We start from the raw sequence: 22,520 nt of genomic DNA on the forward strand, positions 1-22,520 counted from the left end.
TAAAAATCTATACAGTATCTTCAATTTTGCCTCTTGGCCCACAGAGTCCAAAATATTTACTATCAGGACTTTTTATTTAAGAGTCAGGGTCTCTGTCTGTCACTGAGACTTCAGTCTATTGGAGCGGTCATAACTCATTGCAGCCTTGAAATATTGTGCTTAAGTGGTCCTTCTCGCCTCAGCCTCCTGACTAGCTGGGACTACAGGCACATGCAATTGTTTCTATGTTTTGTAGAGATTGGGAGTTGGAGGGTCTCATTTTGTTGCCCAGGCTGGTCTCGAACTCCTGGCCTCAAGTGATCCTCCCACTCAGCCTCCCAAAGTGTGGGATTATAGGTGTGAGCCACCACATCTGGCCACTATCACACCTCCTGACCCATAAAAAAGCCTTTATAAAAAAGGCTTGCTGAATTATTAAACAGACCATTAAATTAGAATAGGAAGCCCAGACCAAAAACATGCATAGATAGATGAACCTTAATTTAGGAAAAGGTGGTACTGCAGTTTACAGGGTAAACAATTCCATTCAGATGAAAAAAACATAAACTTTACCCTACCTCACATCATCATGAAAACAATTCAGGGTGGGTTATAAATCTAAGTGTGAAAACTAAATAATAAAACTTTGACAGAGAATATAAAATGTCTTTATGACTTTGAAATATAGAAAAGTTTCTTGAACAGAATATAAAAGTATTAACCATAACAGAAAATTGATAAATTTTACTATATTATAATTAAGATCTAGTTATCAAAATATACCATGAAGAGAATAAAGAATCAAGTGACAGTGTGATATAGTTTGGATGTTTGTCCCCTCCAAATATCATGCTGAATTCTGATCCCCAATGTTAAAGGTGGGCCCTAGTGGGAGGTGTTTAGGTCATGTGGAAAGTTTCCTCATGAATGGCTTGATGTCCTCCCCATAGTAATGAGTGTGTTCTTACTCTGTTAGTTCACATGGAATCTGGCTGTTTAAAAGAATCTAAGACCTCCCTCTTCTCTTTCTTATTCTTTCTGGTCATGTGACACACTTTACCTTCCAGCATGATTGTAAGCTTCCTGAGGCCTTCAACAGAAGCAGCCACCAGCACCACACTTCCTGTACAGCCTACAGAATCATGAGTCGAAATAAACTTTTCTTTATAAATTACCCCCTCTCAGGTATTCCTTTACAGCAATGAAAACAGCCTAATACACAGTGCTTTAGATTTAAATTGACAAATCTGTGACAGCAAAAGTTTCAGTAAGTGGCCCTTGTAGGTATCAAGTTCCATTTCAAAAGGATAGCAGTCACAAAGCTCAAGGTTTACAGAAAAGAGAGCTAACAATCTTACCTTTCCTAGTTGGTAGAATTTATAATAAATCTAGAATACAAATTCTCAAATATGAAACTTAATTTATCAAATGAACAATGACTTGTTCTTATTGCTATTAAGCAGTACTTTGAAAAGAACACAGTAGATGGTACTAGAACTAAGATGTTCAAACATTTTACAAATAAATTATTTGTTTTTCATTCATATTATACCAGCCACAACATTTTAAAGGCACTAGTTCTATTAGATACAAAATTAAACCTGATTAAACTGAAAAGAAAACACATTACAAAGCAATTATCCATGTGGCTGTCATTTAAAGCCCTGGCTCCACTGAAATAATCATTAGAATAGTAAATAAACCTCAACAAAACCAGTGTGCTATTTTATATTAGTAAATGCATTAGCTTTATTGTAGCTAGTGGGCAAAACAATTTGATGAAACTCCTGGAGGATGACACCTTTCACAGTGAGATGTTTTCCGTCCTTTTCTCATAAAAATAGGAACCATTAGCAGTTTAAATGTGGCCAGTTTAGGTCAATAAAAACTATGAATATAAATTTTTTAAGTTAGTATTTCAAATTCAGTAATAGAATCCAGCAGACAGATGTTAATGTGCCTCAATCAAATGATCCTATGGCTTTTATATATAATTGCTGAAATAATCATCTGATGACTAGAGTATTAGTCATAACAATTTTTCTCATGTAACCCAATCCTTCATTTTAAAAAGAGCTTTTAAAACTTGGCCAGCACTGTGCCTCTCGCCTGTAATCATAGCATTTCAGAGGCTGAGGTGGGATCATCTGAGGTCACGAGTTTGAGAATGGCCTGACCAACATGGTGAAGCCCCATCTCTACTAAAAATACAAAAATTAGCTGGGTGTGGCGGTGATGGTGCATACTTGTAATCCTAGCTACTCGGCAGACTGAAGCAGGAGAATCACTTGAACCTGGGAGATGGAGGTTGCAGTGAGCTGAGATCGCGCCATTGCACTCCAGCCTGGGCAACAAGAGCTAAACTCCATCTCCAAAAAAAATTAATTAATTAAAAAAAAAGTTCTTCACACAGGGCAATTTTGGAACTTATCCCACTGTCTTTACTTCATACTATGTTACTATTTTTTACCTAATATTTAATTCATTTAGTCATTTAATAAATTATTGTTTGTTTTGGAGGATTCCAAAGAAAACTATTTTGTCAGATACTGGAAGACAGAAGACCCGTATAATATTCACAACTTATTTATTATGTACCAAGAACTATACTAATAATTTTGTATGCCTTATCTCTCAATTTTGTTTGGAAAAACTATTGTAATCATTTACGGATGAAGAAAGTAAGCCTTAGGTATGTTAACTCAAAAACATCTAATGCTGAGGTCCAAGATGAATGTTCTTTCACAGGCGGTTGAAACCAAAGTCTACACTGAGAAGAATTTTGCTTACCTATTAGGGAAGACATGTCATATATATTAAGACTCTCACTGATAGATAAAACAAACAGTGGCTAAAAATATGATAACTTGATTATGACAAGGAATCTAAAACCAATTGAATGAAATTAGTTAAATGCAAACATAAAATTATGTTAACTGTTCCCATTAATGATAGATATCGTATGTCTGTTTGTTCAAGATTTGTTTTATGTCCTTAGATAAGATTTTAGAATTATAGTCCTAACATTTTGTTATATGTTTTCTTAGTTATTTACTACTTTTAATCCTATGGTAATGGAAGTTTTCCAATATCCATTTCTAATGAGTTATAAAACCTATTGGTATTTGTATATTAATCTAGTATTCAGCCATTTTGATACATTTTGTCAGTAGTTCTTGGAGTTCTTCACTGAGTTTTCCAAGCATGTCATCTGCAAATGGAGATAATTTCCCCTTTTTCAATATTAAATATATTGAGTATTTTAGTTTTTTTATTTCATTAGCTGGAACCTCCTAAAAAAAAGGTCAAATATACAGGAGACCTTTACCATTTGGAGAAAAGCCTCTTCAAAATCTGAACCATTTCTTTGTTAAGGAATTTTTTTGCCCTGTGAAGCGGTTAAACCTCTCACTATATGAGCAGAAAAAGTCAAATGCTTTACCTTCCCAACCGCCTTTGAGCTAGGATATTGGCAATTGAATTAGAGTCAGCTAGTCAGATGTGCCTGCTAAGGAGTCTGAGATAATAAACCCAAGAAGCAGATACAGTGAAAATTAAATTTTTGACAGTGGGACAGCATTCTTCTTCCAGGGAGTAACACTGCCTGTGCCACCATCTGCAATTGGATAGGGAATGCTTCTCTGCAATCTGTGGAATGTGTCCTCAGTCTCAGAGCAGCAGTGTCTCTCCAGACTGATTCTGTAGCATGAATTCTGTGTAATTCTGACTGGCTAAACTCCCCTTTTTCCTGTCAGTTTTCCATGCGTGGTTCTTCAGCCTCCCTGCCAATTCCATGAGCCATGTGGAATATTCTTTAAAAAAAAAATCATTGAGGTGAAATTACATAAAATTAATTATTTTCAAGTGAAGAATTCAGTGAAATTGATTCTATTCACATGTTGTTCAACTGCCTCCTCTATGGCATCTCCAATACTCCAAAGTAAAACCCTCTTACCAATCAAGCAGTTTTTCTGCACTGTCCACTCGCCCTGGTTTCTGCAAACCACCAATATGCATTCTGTCTCTACAGATTTACCTATTCTGGATATTTTATTATAAACACTTATTTTTAATTCTAAATATATAATAGTTGTATATATTTATGGGGGACATATGATTTTTTGATATAGACATATAATGTGTAATGATCAAGTCAGGATAATTGGATTATCCAACACCTCAAGCATTTATTTCTTTTGGTTAGTAACATTCCAATTCCACTTTTAGTTATTTTGAAATACACAATAAATTATTGTTTTTATAGTTGCCCTACAAATCTTATTCCTTCTGTCTAACTGTATTTTTGGACCCATTAACCATCCCTAGTATAGTCACCCTACTGATCTATCAACAGTAGGTCTTATTAGGTCTTATTTCCTCCATCACACTGTATGTTTGTACCCATTATTCAACCTCTTTTCATTCCCCAACACCTTCCTGGCCTCTGGTAACCAATCTACTCTCTATCTTCATGACAACTACTTTTTTAGCTCTGACATATGAAGGAAAACATGCGTTATTTGTGTTTCTGTGCTTGGCTTATTACACTGAACATAATGACCTTCAGTTCCATCTATGTTGCTGCAAATGACAGGATTTCATTTTACTTTAAGGCTGGATAATATTCCATTGTGTATATATACTACATTTTCTTTATGTATTCATCCACTGATAGGCACTTAGGTTGATTCCATATTTTGGCTATTGCGAATAGCACTGCAATAATCATGGGAGTGCAGATATCTATTTGATTTATTGATTTCCTTTCTTTTGGATATACACTCAGTAGTGGAATTGCCAGATCATCTGACAGTTCTATTTTCAGTTTTCTGAGGAAGCTTCATACAGCTTTCTACAGTGGCTATACTAATTTACCTTCCCACCAACGATGTACAGGTGTTACCCTTTTTCCACATCCTCCTCGTTAGCATTGATTATTCCCTGTGTTTTTGATAAAAGCCATTTTAACTATGGTGAGATGGTATCTCCTTGTGATTTTGATTTACATTTCTCTGATTAGTGATGCTGAGCATTTTTTCATAAACTTATTGGCCATTTATGTCTTTTGAGAAATGTCAAACCTTTTACCCATTTTAATCATATTATTTGGGAGTTTTTGCTGTTGAGTTGTTTGAGCTCCTTATATATTCCCTTGTCAGACGGGTAGTTTGCAAATATTTTCTCCCACTCTGTAGGTTGTCTCTTTACTTTGTTGATTATTATCTTTGTTGCCCAGAAGCTTGTTAGCTTGATGTGATCCCATTTGTCCATTTTTACCTTGGTTGTCTCTAGCATATTTGAGAAAAGGTAGTGCGATGCTTCCAGCTTTGTTCTTTTCTATCAGGATTGCTTTGGCTACTTGGGGTCTTTGGTGGTTCCATATAAATTGTAGGATTTTTTTTCTATTTCTGTGAAGAATGACATTGGTATTTTGATAGAGATTTCACTGAATATGTAAATCGCTTTGGGCAGTTTGGACATTTAAACCAATTCTGTTTCTTTCAACCCATGAACATGGATTATCTTTCAATTTTTTTCAGTGTCTTCTTCAATGTCTTTCAGCAATGTTTCATAGTTTTAATTGTAGAGGTCTTTCATTTCTTTAAGTTTATTCCTAGGTATTTTACTTTTTTGTAGTTATTGTAAACGGGATCACTTTCTTCGTTGCTTTTTCAGATTGTTTGCTGCTGGCAAATAGAAATGCTAATGATATTTCTAAGTTGATTTTTGCATACTGCAACTTTACTGAATTTATCAGTTCTAACAGATTTGGTTTTTTTGTTTGTTTGTTTTGTTTTGTTTTGTTTTTTGGTGGAGACTTTAAGCTTTTCTAAGATGTCATCTGCAAACAGGGCTCATTTGTCATCTTCCTTTACAATTTACATGCCCTTTATTTCTTTCTCTGATTGATTGGTCTGGCGAGGGCTTCTAGTACTATGTTGAATAAAAGTGGTGAAAGTAGGCATCCTTGTCTTGTTCCAGATCTTAGAGGAAAGGCTTTCAGTTTTCCTTTTTTAGTATACTAGCTGTGGATTTTTAGTATATGGCTTTATCATGCTGAGGTATGTTACTTCTCTACTCAGGTTGTTTTTATCATGAAGTAATGTTAAATTTTATCAAAGGCTTTTTTGGAATGTATTGAAATGATTATATGGGCTTTGTCCTTTATTCTTTTGATGTGATGTATTACAGTTACTGATTTGTCTATTTTAAACTATCCTTGCATTTCTGGAATGAATCTCATTGATTACACTGAATGATTGTTTTAATGTGTTGTTAAATTTGGTTTGCTGGTATTTTGTTGAGTATTTTTGCAACTACATTGATCAGTGATACTGGCCTACAGTTTTCTTTGTCTGGCTTTAGTGTCAGGGTGATGCTTGCCTCATAGAATGAACTTGGAAACATTCCTTCCTTTTTGGTTTTTTATTTTTTTAAAGAATTTGGGTAGAATTGTTATTAATTCCTCTTTAGATGGTTTGTATAATTAAGCAGTGAAGCTATCAGGTCCTGGGCTTTTCTTTCATAGGATTTTTTTTTTATTATGTCTTCTATCTTGTTATTTATTATTGGCCTATTCAGGTTTTGGATTTCTTCATGGTTCAGTCTTTATAGATTGTATGTGTTTAGAAGTGTATCCATTTCTTCTGGGTTTTCCAATTTATTGGCATATAGTTGCTCAAAATAGACTTTACTAATCCTTTGAACTTCTGTGGTATCCAGTTGTCATGTCTCCTTTTTCAAATCTGATTTCATTTATTTGGATCATCTCACCTTTTTTTTTTTTCTTAGTTTGGTTAAAGGTTTGTCAATTTTGTTTATCTTTCCAAAAAAAAAACACACAACTTTGTGTTTTACTGACTTTCTGTCTCAATTGTATTGTTTTTGCTTTGATCTTTATTATTTATTTCCTTCTATTAATGTAGGGTTTGGTTTCCTCTTGTTTTCTAGTTCTTTAAGCTGCATTGTTAGGTTTTTGAAGTTTTTCTACTTTTTTGATGTAGGCATTTGTTGTTATAAACTTCCCTCAGTTCTACTTTTGCTGTATCCCGTAGGTTTTGGTATGTTGTTTTTCCATTCTCATTTGTTTCACACACTTTTACGTCTTCTTTCTTAATTTCTTCATTGACCCAATGGTCATTTATAAGCATATTGTTCAATTTCCATGTGTTTGTATAGTGTTTAAAGTTCCTTTTGTTAATGGTTTCTAGTTGTATTCCATTGTGATTAGAAAATATATTTGATATAATTTCACTTATTTTGAGTTTTTTGAGACTTTTTATGGCCTAACATGTGGTCTATACTTGAAAATGTTTCATGTTTGAAAAGAATTTGTATTCTGCAGCAGTTGGGTGAAAGGTTCTGCAAATTTCTCTTAGGTCCATTTGGTCTAAAGTGCAGGTTATATCTGATGTTTCTTTGTTGATTTTTTGTCTAGATGATCTGTGCAATACTTAAAGTGAGATGTTGAAGTCTCCTACTATTGTCGTATTGGGTGTCTTTTTTTTTTACTGTAATATTTACTTTGTATATCTGGGTGCTCTAGTGTTGGGTGCGTATATATTTATAATTGTTATAGCTTCTTGTTGAATTGACCCCTTTATATGGTGACTTTCTTTGTCTCTTTTTACCTCTTTAATTTTAGTTTATTTTATCTGATATAAGTATAGCTACTCCTGGTCTTTTTTACTTCCATTTGCATGGAATACCTCTTTGCACTAATTTATTTTCCGCCTATATGTATCTTTATAGGTGAAGCAAGTTTCTTATAGGCAGCATATGGTTGGGTCTTGTTTTTAAATTCATTCAGCCACTCTGTGTCCTTTGATTGGAGAATTTTGTTCATTTACATTTATTCAATGTTGTTGGTAGTTAAGGACTTACTCTTGCCATTTTGCTACATGATTTATGGTTGTTTTGTTGGTCCTCCCTTCCTTCCTTCCTGTCTTCCTTTGTGTAAAAGTGATTTTCTCTGGTAATATGTTTTAATTTCTTTTAATTTTTTGTGTATCTATTATAAGTTTTTGTTTTGTCATTATTATGAGGCTTGCAAATAACATCTTTAACCAATTATTTTAAACTGATAACTCTGATTGGAAAGAAAACACGAAATACAAACAAAAAGAAAACTAAAAAACTTTTCACTTTAACTTCAGTTCTTTCGTTTTTTGTCTTTTGTTGTCTCTATGTCTTTTATATTGTCTATCTCTTAAAAAGTTGCTGTAGTTATTATTTTTGATAGATTTCTCTTTACATTTTCCTACTAAAGATAAGTGATTTACACACTGCAATTACAGTGTTAGGGTATTCGGTATTTGTCTGTGTATTTACTATTACCAGTGAGTTTTAACCTTTAGGTGATTTCTTGTTGCTCATTAACATTCTTTTTTTTTTCTTTTTTCTTTTTTTTCAGATTGAAGAACTCCTTTTTATCATGTCTTGTAAAACACGTCTGGTGTTGACAAAAATCCCTCAGCTCTTTTTTGTTTGGGAATGTCTTTATTTCTTCTTCATGTTTGAATGATAATTTTGCTGAACATTTTCTAGGTAGGAAGTTTTTTTTTCCTTCAGTACTTCAATATGTCATGTCACTTCCTTCTTAACTGTAAGGTTTTCGCTAAGAAGCATACTGCTAGATGAATTGAAGACACCGATGCATTCTTCACTGTGCCAATTGCAGTGTTAGGGTATTTCCAAAAGCAGATGATACGGTTTGGGTCTATGTCCCTGCCCAAATCTCATATCCCAAATTGTAATCCCCAATGTTGGAGATGGGTCCTGGTGGGAGGTGATTGGATCATGGGGGTGGATTTCCCATTTGGTGCTATTCTTGTGATAGTGAGTGACTTATTGCAAAATCTGGTTGTTTAAAAGAGTGTGGCACCACCCACCTCACTCTCTTCCTCCTGCTGCAGCCATGTAAGATGTGCCTGCTTCCCCTTTGCCTTCTGCCATAATGGAAAGTGTCCTGAGGCTTCCACAGCCATGTTTCCTGTAGAGCCTGTGGAACTGTAAGCCAATTAAACCTCTTCTCTTTATAAATTACCCAGTCTCAGGTATTTCTTTATAGCAAGCAAGAACAGACTAAAACAGTAGAGGAGCCTCACTTCATGGCCACCACCACCACAGGTTGCAGGGAGTACTGCTAGACTACTGCTGATGTTTCCTTAAGGCTCAAGGACTCTTTAGTCAGATTGTGGTGAATGCTGTTTGGCCTGGAAGTCACCCTTCAGGGCAATGGGCTCGCCTCTGGCCCAGGGAAGGACCAGAGATGCTGTACAAGAGTCAAGTCCTAGAACTGGGAACCCCAGGGGTTTGCTTGGTGCTCTGTGTCCCTGTGGCCAAGCTGGTACCTAAAGCCAGAAAGTTTCAGAGGCTCACCCAAGGACTTTGACATAGTACCTGGGTATCTCTGCTGGTTATTCAGGGCCGAAGGGCACTTCAGTTAGTAGGTGATTAATACTGCTAGGACTGGGTCCTTCTCTTCAAAGCAACGGGTTCCCTTCTGTCACAGGGTGTGTCTAGAAATGTCATCTGGGAGCTAGGGCCTGGAATGAGGGCCTCACCCACTCTAACCGGTGCCCTATCCTACTGTGGTTCAGCTGGTATCTAAGATGCAAGACAAAGTTCTCCCTGCTCTTATCTCTCCTCTCTTCAAGCAGAAGGAAGGGATATCTTTTGGAGCCGTGAACTGTGCAGCCTGGGGTTAGGGAAGAGGTGATGCCAGCACTCTCTTAGCCGCTGCAGCTGGTGTTTCAGTAGGTTGTAGGCCCCCCAAGTCCACTGTCTCTGGGCCCAGTTCAGCACTAGGACTTGCCTGAGAGTTGCAGTCCTTATGGCTTAGACTACCTTTCAAGTTTATTTAGAGACCCATAGCATTTTTGCCCATGGTGGCAAGGTTAGCAGGAACTCAAGTTCTTACCATTGGGATCAGCAATTCCTCCTTGGCTAGGGCTGGTTTAAATGTTCCCTATGTGGGCAGGCATCAGCTGAGTTTGGTCACATTTTTCTTTCTACTCTAACAGTACAGCACTGAGTTTATTGCCTCACAGTTGGTGAGTTCTCCCTTCCCCAGCACCCAGAGAAGCTGTACACAGCACACCACTGCCACTGCAAGGGGGTGGGGAGTGGGTGGTGTCAGCAATTCAAGACTGTTTTTTCTACCTCTTCAGTGCCTCTTGGTGATAGGAAATTAAAAACAGGTACTGTGAGTGTTCACCAGATTTTTGGTTCTTATAAAGTTTTTTTATTTGTTTGTTTGTTTTGGTTTTGGTTTTGGTTTTTTTGTGCCTGTGTGTAGATGTTAAATTTGGTGTCCTTGCAGGAGGGACAATCAGTAAAGCTTTCTATTCCACCATCTTTCTCTGCTTCTCTATTTATTTTTTGGTTTCTATGAAAACATTTTTTTGCATTGTTAGTTGTTCAATTTAGTGTTCCCATGGTGGAACAATTGTTCAGTTGTTGGAGGGCTCTATTTGGCCATATTTCTCTGCCTTTCCTGGGGATTTTATATGTATTTCATATATATATATATTCTGTGTGTGTGTGTGTAATCCTGGTTTGTGACATGTTTCGTATCTAGTTTCTTTTACATAATATTCTCAAGATTCACGTACTTTATAGCATGTATCAGTACTTCCTCCTTTTTATGGCTGAATAATATTCTGTTGTGTTTATGTACCATATTTATCTACTTATTTGTTGATGGACACTTGGGTTGTTTCCACCTTTTGGCTGTTGTGAATAGTGCTGCTATGAGCAAGAGTGTAAGTGTACTTGTTAAATGACATTTTCGATTACTGTTTCAAATACTCTGGGTTAAATACACTTATTATTGAAATTGTAGAGTAGTATGGTGATTCTATACTTGACTTTTTGAGGAACCACCACCGAACTATTTTCCACAGTGACCAGGCCATTTTACTTTACCACCAGCAATGGGCAAGATTTCTAATTCCTCTACATCCTTATCAGCATTGGTCATATTCCTTATTGTTATTCTTATTGCCATCATAGAGGACATAGAACCTCATTGTGGTTTTGATTCACATTTTCCTAATGATGGACATATTCTGATGTTATTGTTCATCATTTCTATATCTTCTTTAAATAAATATCTTTTTAAAAATTTTGCCATTTAAAAGGTTGGATTGTCTATCCTTTTTGTTAAGTTGTAAGCACTTTTACATATCATGGATCCCAGTCTCTTGTCAGATGTATGATTTGCCAATATTATCTCCCACTTTGTAGACTGCTTTTTCACTTTATGATAATGTCCTTTGATTTACAAAACTTTTAATTTTAATAAATTCCAACTTATCTATTTTTTCTTTTTTGCTTGTGTTTTCAGTGTCATTTGTAAGAATATACTGCCAGATCCAAGACCATGAATATTTATTGTTATGTTTTCTTCTAGTAGTTTAAAAGTCTTAGATTTTATATTTATGTCATTGATCCAATATCCTATTGTCCCAGCATAATTTGTTGGAGACACTATTCTTTTCTCATTAAATGTTCTTGGCATCCTTACCAAAAATCAGGCAGTCAGTGATACCACAGGCACAGGCAAAAAAGGAAATATAAAGGTAAATTGGACTACATCAAAATTTAACATTTCTTACATCAATAGTATCAACAGAATAAAAAGGCAACAAGAATGGGAGAAAATACTTGAAAATCATATATCTAATAAAGTATTAATACCCAGAATATATAATGGACTCCTACAACTCAACAACAACAAAAACAACCTGGTTCAAAATGAGCAAAGGACTTGAATAGACATTTCTCCAAAGAAAATATACAAATGTCCAACAAGCACATGAAAACTCAACATCACTAATCATTGGGGAAGTCCAAATCAAAATCACCTGATACTATCTCACACATATTAGCATAGAAAATATTTAAAAACGTAACCACAAAATAACAAGTATTGGTGAGAATTTGGGGAAATTGAAATATGTGCACTGTTGGTGGGAATGTAAAATTGTAGTGGTCCAACAGGTTGTTTTTGCCCCCTGCCCAGCTAGATCCAATTTACAAGCAGTGAAATTGTGATAGAGAAAGAGTTTAATAAATGCAGAGAAAGTTAAGCAGAATACCAGAGTTTATAACTCAAATCAGTCTTTCCAAAAATTCAGAGACCAGGGTTTTTTAAGGGTAGTTTGGTGAAAGGGGGCATAGGAGATAAAGAATACTGTTTGGTTGGGTCGGGGATGAAGTGGGTTCTTACTGCTATCATTAGTTCTTGGGTGGAATTGCAAAACTAGTTGAACCAGTTTATTGGTCTTGGTGGCACAAGCTTGTCCATCACAATGCAGGGTCTGAAAAGTATCTTGAGCAGCAGTCTTAGGTTTTATAATAATGAGGTTATCCTAGGAGCAACTGGGGAGGTTAGGAATCTTGTGGCCTCTGGCTGCATGACTCCTGAGTCATAATTCCTAATCTTGTGGCTAATTTGTTAGTTTTAGGGCTGTTTTCATCTCTGTTTCAGTTAAACTATAAAATAAATTCCTCCCATAATTAGCTCGTCCTATGCCTAGGAATGAACAAGGGCAGCTTAGAGTTTAAAAGCGAGATGAAATCAGTTAGGTCAGATTTTTTTCATTGTCATAACTTTTCTATGTCAGATTTTCTCACTGTCATTTTATAAAAGTGGTTTCAGAATGGTACACCTTTTGTGGAAAACAGTGTGGTAGTTCCTTAAAAAACTAAAAATAAAATTATATCCAACAATTCCTATAGCTAGGCATGTACTCAAATGAATTAAAAGCAGAGTCTTGAAATCTTGAAGAGATATTAATACACCCATGTTCATAGCAGCATTATTCACGATAGCTAAAATGTGAAAGCAACAAAGTGTCCATCAGTAGATCAATGGATAAGCAAAATGTGCTATATGTAATAGGAAAAGAATTGTGAGCATGATATGAGCAAGGTGGCGGAATAGTAGGTCCCAGCCCCTGCCTCCTCATAGAAACACTGATTTAATAACCACCTATGGTGAAAGTACCTTTTCAAGAGCTCATGCATCCAGGTGATAGGTTTCAGCACCCTGGTGGATCACAGAAATGAGAAGACATTAAAAAGAGTGAGGACAGTGGCTTAACTTTACCCATGTCACCCTCCCTCAAGTTGGCATGAGAGATCTTCTCAGCCCTGCTTTTCTCCGGTAGGGAATAAAAGAGTGTAAAGGGAGTGTTAAACCTTCCCAGCCTTTTAGGATGCCACCCAAGAAGCCTGTTTCTTTCACACTTCACCCAGAACACTGATAGAATAGGCATGGCTAGATCACCTAGGAGTATCTAAGAACAAAGTAAAGGAGCAGGGGCTCTCAAAAATTAGCACATGGATCTCAACAGCTAACCTGTGGCCTGCAGTAGCAGGTCCACCTGCTCATGAATCCTTGCAGTGTGCCTGCTTGTCTTTCCACAATCCCTGGCAGTTGGCCTGACAGCAGACATTGCCAATCAGCCCATCTAGAATCTCTGATCAGGGTGACTAGTGAAAGGCTTACCCTGCCAAAGCCAGTCTGTAAAGATGCAATATAGTCACTGCTTTTTCAAATGCACAGATACCAACATGAGGCAAGAATCATAAAGAATCAGGGAAACAATGGCACTGAAGGAACAAAATAAACTTCCAGTAGCAGACCCTAAAGAAATAGAGTTTGACTAACTTCCTTAAAAAGAACTCAAAATAATCATCTCAATGTAGTTAATTGAGCTACAAGAGAACACAGATGGACAACTAAACAAAATAAAGAAAATAATACATAAACAAAATTAGAAGTTCAACAAAGAAATAGAAACCATAAAAAAGAACCAAATGGAAATTCTTGAGCTAAAGAATATGACAACTGAATTAAAAAACTTGATAGAGAGATTTAACATCAGACCTGATCAAGCAGAAAAATCCATTACTTGAAGATAGGTTAAACTATAAACTAAATTCCTCCCATAGTTAGCTTGTACTATGCCTAGGACATTTGAAATTGAGTCAGAAAAGCAAGAAGGAAAAGAATGAAAAAACAGCAAAGAGAGCCTATGGGACTTATGGGACACCAGCAAGGGAATCAATATATGCATAAGGGAGCTTCCAAAGGAGAAGATAAAGAGAAAGTAAGCTTATTTAAAGAAATAGTCGCTGAGGGCCAAATGTGATGGCTAATGCCTGTAATCCCATCACTTTGAGAGGCCAAGGTAGGTGGATTGCTTGAGCCCAGGAGTTCATGGCAACATGGCAAAACCCCATCTTAACAAACAAAAACCAACTAGAAGTTTGCCAGTTGTGATGGTGTACATCTGTAGTCCCAGCTACTTGGGAGGCTGAGGTGGGCAGATTGCTTGATCCCAGGAGGGCAAGGCTGCAATGACCCATGATTGCATCACTGTACTCCAGTCTGGCCAAAAGAGTAAGACCCTTTATCCAAAAAAAATTATTGAAAATTTCCCAAATTTGTGAAAGAAAATGAACATCCAGGTTCATGAAACCCAAAAGACCCAAAATATGTTGAACCTAAAGGAATTTACACAGACAAACAATATAATTAAATTGTCAAACATAAAATACAAAGAAATAATTTTGAAAGCAGCAAGAGAAAGAAAATGATGACTCGTTGCATACATATAACCCAGCAAAAGGCTGTGGGAGGATTTCTCAGCAGAAACCTTGCAGGACAGAAAAAAAGTGGGATGATATATTCAAAGTGCTGGAGGGGAAAAAACAACAAAAAAAATCTTACAACCAAGAATACTATACCCAGTAATAGTATCCTTTAAAAAGGAAGGAGTGGCAGGGCACGGTGGCTCACACCTGTAATCCCAGCACCTTGCTAGAGGCCAAGGCAGGCAGATTGCCCAAGGTCAGGAGTTCAAGACCAATCTGGCCAACATGATGAAACCACGTCTCTACTAAAAATACAAAAAAAATTAGCCAGGCGTGGTGGAATGCACCTGTAATCCAGGCTACTCAGTAGGCTGAGGCAAGGGAATTGCTTGAACCAGGGAGGTGGAGGTTGCATTGCACTTAGCCGAGATCGCGCCACTACACTCTAGCCTGGGTGACAGAGCAAGACTCCATTTCAAAAAAAACAAAATGAAGGAGTGAGAAAAACTTTCTCAGATAAACACAAACTTAGGGAGTTCTTCATCACTAGACTACCTTATAAGAAGTGCTAAAGAAAGATAGTTCTTCAAGTTGAAATGAAAAGGTACTCAGCAGCAGCATAGGTATGAAAATATACATCTCACTGCTAAAGATAAATATATAGATAAATACATAAAATATAATAATGTAATAGCACATTAGTCATTTCTGATCCTACTATTAAAATTAAAAGACAAAAGTAATAAGAATAAATACAACCACAAATGTTTTGATGGATACACAATACAAAATAAAATAAATTCTGACATCAATAATGTAAGGTTGAGGGAAGGGAAAGAACCATGTCAGATTTTTGTATGTAATTGAAGTTAAGTTATTATCAGCATAAAACAGACAGCTATAACTTGTAAGTTGTTTTATGCAAGCTGTATAGTAACCACAAACCTATAGTACATACAAAAATGGTAAACAATAAAAGAATCAAAGAATACCACTACCAAAAAAAAATCAAATCTATAAGGAAGACAACAAGAGAGGAAGAGAGGAATAAAAGAAGTACAAAACAGAAAACAATTAACAAAATGGCAGCAGTAAATCCTTACCTCTTAATAATTACATTAAATGCAAATGGACTAAACTGAATCAGAAGACAGAGTGGCTGAATGGATTAAAAAACAAGATCCAATCATATGCTGTGGGAAAAACTCTTTCTAGCTTTAAGGACATGCATAGGCTGAAAGTGAAGGGGTAGACAAAGTTGTTTCATGTGTCAACCTAAATAGCAGAAAGAGACTTTCTTTAAAAATGATATTTATTGGCCAGGCATGGTGGCTCACGCTTGTATTCCCAGTACTTTGGGAGGCTGAGGCAGGTGGATCATGAGGTCGGGAGATCAAGACCATCCTGGCTAACAGGGTGAAACCCTGTCTCTACTAAAAATATAAAAAAAAGTCAGCCGGGCATAGTGGTGGGTGCCTGTAGACCCAGCTACTCCAGAGGCTGAGGCAGGAGAATGTCGTGAACCCCGGAGGTGGAGCTTGCAGTGAGCTGATATCATGCCACTGCATTCCAGTCTGGGCACAGAATGAGACTCCGTCTCAAAAACAAAAAAAAGATATTTATTTGGGAATGGGTATTGCTGTGGAAATATGTGTGCCACAGTAACCTATATGCATATTCAGGAGGTTAAGGAAGACAAAGGTTTTTAAAGGAAAAATGATGAGGATTATATAAGTTTTGAATCAATTATTTTTGGCTATGAGGATCAATAATAAGGGTGGTATCAGTTTGATGTTGGACAAACAGTTACTGGGCAGATGTCCTTGTAGGAGTATTTTTTGTATAAGATTTTGATGGCTTTTGTGCAAGGCTGCAATTTTTATAGTCCTTTATGCCAATTCCTATTATCAGGGATTTATGCATGAAAACCCTCCTTTTATGGCCTTCCCTGGCTCCATTTGTCAGGTTTCTTTTTCTTGTTTTTTTTTTGTTTGTTTGTTTGTTTGTTTGTTTGTTTTTGTTTTGTAAGTTTGTCTTTTGTTTTTTGTTTTTTTGTTTTTGAGACAGAGTTTCACTCTTGTTGCCCAGACTGGAGTGCAATGGTACAATCTTGACTCACTGCAACCTCCACCACCCAGGTTCGAGTGATTCTTCTGCCTCAGCCTCCTGAGTAGCTGGCATTACAGGCGCCTGCCACCATGCCTGGCTAATTTTTTGTATTTTTAGTAGAGATGGGGTTTCTCCCTGTTGACCAAGTTGGTCTCAAACTCCTGACCTCAGGTGATCCACCTGTCTTGGCCTCCCAAAGTTCTGGGATTACAGACATGAGCCACTATGCCCATCCTTGTCAGAGTTTCTAACATGAGTATCTCCATTTTGATTCTGGCAACTTTTCAGAGTACCCCCCAATCCCCCACCTTTTCTTTGGAGACAGGGTCTCACTCTGTCACCTAGGTTGGAGTACAGTGGTGTGATCATAACTCACTGTAACCTTGAACTCATGAACTCTAGTGATCCTCCATTTCAGCTCCCTAAGTAGCTAGGACTGCAGATGGGCACCACTAGACTTAACTAATTTGTTTTGCTTTTTTGTTGAGATGGGATTCTGCTATGTTGCCCAGGCTGGTCTCAAACTCCTGGGCTCAAGTGATCCCCCTGCCTCAGCCTTCTGAGGAGCTGGGATTATAGATGTGAGCTACTATGTCCAGTCTTCCTTTTTATCAGTATCTTTCACTAAAAGCATTGCTGATTAGTCATCCTGTGGTTAGGTTTTGGTTGTCTCTTGATGCCAAGATAGACTTGTCCCAATTTGTTCTGGTCCCATGTTTTAGGTAGTAGTTGGCAACTATGAGTCAGTGTCAGTGCTCTTTAAGCCATATTTAAACAACAAGGGAGGTTTGGAGGAAGTGACTCTGAGGCTAAGATTACATGGAGTTCATTGTTAAGTTCAATTTTTGTCTGTTCCATAGGCATTGCCACCATCTCAAAGTACAGGGCCGGCATGATTGTGTTAGAAGTTGTACATCTGTAGAAATTGAACAAGTATTGGTAGTTTTTAGCCATGAACCTAGGCTTAAAGGCAACCAATTGAATAAAGGAAATGACCATACATAGGGAACTAGGTGGGATCTGATATAACCATGTGGCCTGTTTTCTTATTTTGTATATATGGACCTCAATTTCCTTAGAGGAATTTATCCAGGTAAAGCGTGTAGTATCCATAGCACATACATTTTCTTATTTAACCAACAGATAATATAGAGTAATTTTACCATCTAGTAGTCCATAATTGGGTTGAATTAGAGCAGAAAGTGAGCAATAGTTGCATTAGGAATGTTGCTAAAGTTACCCACTAAGGGGACTAAGAGATCTCAGTTCAGGTTCTATCAAATTACCAGTGCAATGTACTGTCTGGAAAATTTCAATTACACTGTTTTCCTGCTGAGTGCAAAAGGTAGGCATTAAGAGGGTAAGAGTTGCATAATATAGAGTCCTGTTCTGATGTCTTGGGAAAAGCTGTTTACAGTATGAAGCCATCAACTTACTATCCTGGTTTGCAGCTTGAGTGTCTTTGGTTATGGCAATGGTTTGGGGAGCTTATCTGTGTGGCTCATACATCAAGCAAAAAATTGTCCCTTAAAATTCACGTAGGTTCAGCTCATAGGGCTTCAGGAACAGAGCAATTCCCATTTTTTAGTGGTCCTATAGAAAAGAGTTGAATTGGAGAAACCTAGAATAATTCAGGATCTAGTCTGGTCTACAGGTAGATAATAAAAACTTGAAAATAATGCATAGGGCTACAATCTAATAAATGGAGTATTACAGCTTTTCTTTAGAAATAGAACTTTTCTCTCTATAGTCATCCCAATTTTTATTAAAGCTAATCAGTAGAAAATTATTTATAAAATATATTTAATTTTATCACATTTTGGTATGATCATTTACATAAGTGCAGTAAGAATAGTGGTTGACCGCAGAGAAATCTCAGATTTATAAATCTCTCAAGACTGGGAAGCCAAACTAAGGCAGACTTTAGATTTCTTCTACAGTCTTAAGGTTCCTGGGCCTGCCAGGAAGTGACAATTTTTACTCACTATAAAGCTAAAAACTCTTGGAGCTAGGCATTCTATGCACATTCTCAAATATATATTCCAGCCAAAGCCTTGAAAATATAACCATTTGTTCCAATTGTGTCCTGTTATAAAGAGAGTAGATTCTTACTGAACTTGTGCAAACAATTATCCTTCCATAAAGATAACAGTACTCATGAATACTTTCTGAATTTTGGAGGGATCAGGGATAGTAGAGTGCAAAGAGTAAATGTTTTCACTTTTGTTTATAAAGTACAACTTTACAAATTACTATAAACTATAGATAATTAAGGAGAAAACATTCTTTGTAAATCTGTAAAAAAATAGTTAAGTAAATAATAGAAAAGTTTGTCAAATAAAAGTTTAAAAATTGTCCTTTAATCGTTTTTTTATTTCATGTAATTAATTCATTTGGCTTGGAATTGATTAGTAGTTTCACAAATTTGCCACTTTTCATCAGAGTTCTGGAAAATTTATATTTAGTCCATTGATCTTAAAGTTATTAGAAAAATGTATTTAGGAATACTTGTTAGAGTCTTTTCAATGAATCTTATTGCAAATGCTTTTAGAGAAGATTCAAAATTATGGATGACAGAGATTTAGAATAGCCATGATTAAAAATCTGATGGAAGTTTGTTCTAATCAGCAGTTGACAATAAAATTTGGTTATTTTTGTGGCATACAACATAAGCAGAATTATGACTAATGACATATTAGAATTCTAAGAGTTCTATATAATTTTGGAACATTCATATAAATAACATACCTATAAATATAACTGAAAGAAGATCTAGCATCACTTATCATTTGACAATGCTTCCCATACAATTTACCAAATAAGCCTAATTATTACAAGATGACACATCTGTCTATTGAGGCTCTCACGGGGGCCTAGGTTAATTCTAGGTCGAAAACACTTAATTTAGAATTTTGTTACAAAGGCAGCTCATCAAAGATGTGAAAGGTTTAAAACAGCTGATCAAAACAGAATCACAGGTCACTGTGGCCCATAATCATGTCATCACTATGATACTATAATCATTCATTTGAACAGAGTGATCAAAAGACTTCAAAAGCAATACAGAAAAGTCACTTGGATGTAAAAAATGCCTTAACCCTTTCAAAACTCAGTTTCCTAAGTAATAAAACAAACTAGTTTTGTTTTAAACCCAGGGAATTATTGATAAAACATGAAATCTTTTTTTTTTTTTGGCCAGTTTTCAAAATGTAAACAAAATATTTTCAGTGTGATTGTTTCTCCTTATGGGAAGCTATTTAGGTAACCCGGAAGTCAAATCTAATAAAAGACACTTAAATTGAATCAGATACAGGGAGCGTGTGTGCCCAAGGTTATGAGTGTATATCAAATCACAGAGGAAGGTAAACCAGAAACTTAATACCTTGAGCATGGAAATACATGATTCTTGTAAAAGCATGGGAAATTTTCTGAGTATGTGAAACAATTCAGACATATCTGGAAAAGCCAAGAGTACAGAATCAAGTGATACTGGTGCAAAACATTGCTGTAAAAATGTAAAGCTGCAGTTCAGAAGATGGTTGAAAATTTAAAGAAACATTTCAGAATTAAAAATCAAAATCTCTCCTAATTTTTTACTAAGAGCAGATTAATACCTCAGGAAAACCTTGTGCTACCATAGAAGACCAAATTTGTAATTTTGTATCACTGTGTATAGCATGCACACATAAATCAAAATTAATCTTTAGAAAGACTCACAATTTCCTTCTAATTATAGCCAGCACACACAAATGTTTTTCTTTTCTTTCTTTTTTTTCTTTTTTTTTTTTGAGATGCAGTTTTGTTCTTGCTGTTCAGGCTGAAGTGCAATGGCGTGATCTCGGCTCACCACAACCTCCACCTCCTGGGTTCAATCAATTCTCCTGCCTCAGCCTCCCGAGTAGCTGGGATTACAGGCATGTGCCACCACGCCCAGCTAATTTTTCTTGTATTTTTAGTAGGACTGGGGTTTATCCATGTTGATCAGGCTAATATCAAACTCCCGACCTCAGGTGATCCTCCCACCTAAGCCTCCCAAAGTGCTGGGATTACAGGTGTGAGCCACGGCACCCAGCCCAAATGATTTTCATAAATTCATTCTTCACAAACTTTCCATGACTTACACCAACCTTCCATGACATGCTTAGACTATTCGTTTTGTTCCCTATTTCTTCTTTGTTAAATAACCAGGCATTTTACTTTAGGACAGAAAATTTACCACACAAGGTTCTTTATTATAAAAAAAATTCCCTTAAATTTTTAAAAATTATTTTTTAAAATGTCTGTGGATACACAGTAGGTATATATATTTATGGCATCCATGAGATGTTTTGATAACTTTCTTTACATCTCTCTCTCTGTCTTTCTTACTGGTTATTTTCTATCTTTGTATTTCCTTCCTTAATTTTACTTTTTGAAACAACTAGCCTCTGAATTTGACAAACATTTTTTAAATGACACTGTTTTAATGCCTTATAATTTTTCTCATCAGAAATATGTTCATTTCTGTATAGTTTGTATGCAAAATTATATATGTTAATTAGAATGTTTAACTCTTAGTAACCTTAATTTCTAGTGATAACCTAGGAAACAACAAATTTTTAACTGTCTGTTGCATGTTGGTGTTTTGTAGAGAAGAAACATTTTATAATTTTAGAAAGATGTTTTACCATAACGTAATTTTATGCACATTGATAGGCCCAACTATATTTAGTCTTTCTATAAAATTTATGAAGCAAAGTAAAATCTTATGTTTAGCAATATATGTTTCATTATTTTATCTTCTTGGGAAATTATCCAGATATTTAATGAGTATTGGTAAATTTAATATAACATAACTTTAAGATTTCAAATTATATAAAAGTTTGTTTATAAACATTTATCTCATTTACATTTACCTAATTAATTTTATCAATTATACCTAGATTACTTATGAAAACTGAAATATTAGACAAAGTTAGCTATTATTTCAGATTATTTTCTGTTAATGATTTTACAGCCTGTGAATATCAGGTGTTCACCCAAGTAAGAAATTTGCATAAGTATTTTGCCAATAAATTAGAAGATACAGCTGTTTTCATTATACCAACAGTAATAAATTACTCTTATTTATTACAGTAATTATAAATTATTGTAGAATAATTATTAAAGTAATTATACACAAAGATCATTGTTTTCAGGCTAGTTTTGTAGTATTTAACCTTTGTTTCAAACCCTGATGCCTTAAAACATCTAGCAAAGACAAATATAAAACTGACTAGTAAGTCCAAGCAAAAAATATGCTAACAATTTTGAATTACATTTTTATTTTTTTTACCAAGAATTTCAAAACCAACTTACTTATTAAAGGCCTACTTACATCATATAAACTAAAGGCATTTGGGTTATTAATTATTAGATATTTTAACAGTTTGTGTGAGTACTCGCTTATCTAAGCCAGTTTGAATGGAATTCCTTAAGGGATTTTGGTCAACTATGCCAAATTCTACCATGTAGACACAACACACAACATAATACATGTGCATATATATAGACATATCTAAACATATATATACACACATAGATCTTTTGCCTTTCATTTTAGAATATTAGTTACGAGTCAGTAAAACATATTAATTCATAGTATAAACTCATGAGTTTTAAAAGGCAGTTGAATCTAAATTATATTTCTGACAAAATGGGACTGGTTCACCTGACTAAATTTTATTTTCCCTGATAGGTAGTCTAACGAAGGCTGTGGGCCAAAACTTTGGATAAACCAGTTTAAAAAAAAATTTTTTTTTACTCTCCCCATTTTCAGTTTCAAATGAGTTTAAGTGGTTACA

Source organism: Rhinopithecus bieti, unplaced genomic scaffold (assembly GCF_001698545.2).
Source record: "Rhinopithecus bieti isolate Rb0 unplaced genomic scaffold, ASM169854v2 scaffold_947, whole genome shotgun sequence".
In the NCBI taxonomy this organism is placed as follows: Eukaryota; Metazoa; Chordata; class Mammalia; order Primates; family Cercopithecidae; genus Rhinopithecus; species Rhinopithecus bieti.